The sequence below is a fragment of the Macaca nemestrina genome, chromosome 10 (assembly GCF_043159975.1).
Source record: "Macaca nemestrina isolate mMacNem1 chromosome 10, mMacNem.hap1, whole genome shotgun sequence".
Lineage (NCBI taxonomy): Eukaryota > Metazoa > Chordata > Mammalia > Primates > Cercopithecidae > Macaca > Macaca nemestrina.
In genome coordinates, this window is record NC_092134.1 from 133,994,013 (window position 1) to 133,996,545 (window position 2,533).

The window sequence follows — 2,533 nt, forward strand, 5'->3', positions numbered from 1 at the left end:
GTGTAAAATGCTGGTACTAATTTCCTAAAGCTTTAAACAAAAATCACATGATATAATTGGTAATTTTTTAGATGTATTCTGTATTTGACATAATATTACTAGTGGGAACAATAAAAACATTAAACTTGTGAGATAGGAAGTTCATAAAAAAAATATTTGTGTTAAATTAAGGTTAGATTCTTCAAAAACACACCACCAACAGACTGCACGTGTTAACAATTAAAATACTGTATTTAATAATACACAAATTTTATTATAGTTTTAGGATTCATTGATGGTTAAGGATTGTGTGCCATAAGATAAAATAATTCTGCTAGCATATAGAGTAACTTCTTATACTAAATTTCTAAATTAGGAAATCAGAAAAACCATTAAAATTGTAAAAATACATCTCATATCTTGTAAAACATTACATTACCCTATGCATAAACTAAATACTATTGAAAACAAAATATATTTTGAATTGCTTCTTTTACACAAGAAATTGATAATTGATTTAATGATTGAAATAGGAAAACCTAAATGATAAATAAACGTGTGGGCCATCTATGGAAGAACAGTGTCCAATCAAACTTTCAGAAAGCTCCTATGGTTGTAGAAGTCAGTGAGGGTCGCTTTGGATGTATAAGTAATTGTAATAGTTCAGATAATGTAATTTAATAATCTAGTCAATGATCTCTAGTCAGTGAGACTACAGTTAATTCTAGCTTTGCAAGTTTTAATGTGTGACATTTAGTAAATTACTTAGTGTCTATTAACGTACTTTACAGTGGGAAAAATACTTTATAAAGTGTAATGTATGTAAAAAACAAAACACACAATCTGGCACATATTAGCACTGAATACCTAATAGACATTTTAACTATTTGTAACACAACTGCCATTTTATTATTTCTGATTAGAATTAGAGTGTGTAAAATCACTCATTAATTAGGCATCTCATGTCAGTGTGGTACATCTTTTTTGCCATGTTTGGTTCAATTGTTTTAAGTCTTTCAATTGTTTATAATTCAGGTCAGATTTGCATTTTATGGAAATGATTTCAACCTTGCTTTTATTAAAAATTAAAATTGCTTTCATTAATTCTAGGTATGTGATTGAAAATTAGTGTTTGACATTCACAATTTGAGGTATCCATTTCAAAAATTTATTTTTAAAGGCTGGTCTAAATGTAATATACAGTTAAATCAGTAATGATTATAAAATCCAAAATGAATTGTTCATTGTCATGATGGTTATGGGTTTCACTCTGAATTACATGGATTGACAAACGTATTATTATGTATGCATCTACTTGAGTGATTCTCCACAGGCTATAATGTGGATACTCTAAGAAATCCTCAAACATATTTTATATTTTGGCTCGTTTTTCACCTTGAATCATTCACATGAAAAGAGTTCTACCTTGATTTTACTCTATATAAACTTTACCTCAGGTGCATCACAGCCAGTATTTACAAACTTCTACTAAATCAGAGGAGCAAGGAGAGAAACTGGGAGAGTAGCAACACATACCTTCTGTCACCAGAAAGCCACACGCCCTTCAGTGGAGAGGTCAGGTTACCTCCTAAAGACACAAACCTTATCTGTGATCTTCACAGACTGCCCTTTGAAGGGTCAGAGTGAGGCAAGAGTGGAAAAAGTAGATTCCTCGCCAATGTGTCACTTCAGATTTGAACAGGAAATTCTCACCCTAGGGCTATTTTGAATGAGTTTATCTCATCACACACTTTATAATACATGAGGCTTTGGGTGGCTAGTGTGGCATTTAGTCTGTCCATTTTCAAGTGCCTCTTAGAGAAATTATTTTAATGATCGACAGGGTGGGGGGAGAGCAGAGATTTAACCCATGGAGTTGATTGTTTCCATCTCAGTCACATTCACCAAAATCTTGTAACTTTTTAAAAGTATCTTAGATGGTTACTTTCTACATTTAGACAAGGTGGCTAAAACTTGGCATTGTATACTTCTTTATCATATACCCCTATAATATCACTGCTATCATAATAACAAAATTTAAATAATAATCTTATCAATCGGAATTTAATGTACTTGTCACTGTTTTGAGAAAATGTTACATTTTCAACTTAATTGTAACTGACATGAATTCTCAAACTTATCTTCTTGATTTCTTTGCCGTAGTTGTTAAAATTCCCTCATTCATTTTTCTTCTTTATGTAAGTTAACCAGATTCCTCTGACTAAAATAAATGTCTCTTGAAGGAATAAAAATTAAACAATACTGAGCTATATCTCTATGCCAGAGACTGCAATAATAAAAAACTACTCACTGTATTGTTCACTGATTCCCTCTCTAATAATGACTTATTGTCTGCATTTTAATAGAAATATGTGTTGTAAATGATTAAAACTTAAGTTAAACTAAGTAGGGAGGTAAAAGCAATTTTAAAGACATCAACTACATAAAAATGGGGAGGCCAGAAAACGGAGATTTTTAAAGCATAAGTAAAATTGTACGAGTGCCAGGGCGCGGTAGCTCATGTCAGTGATCGCAGCATCCAGAATCACTTGAA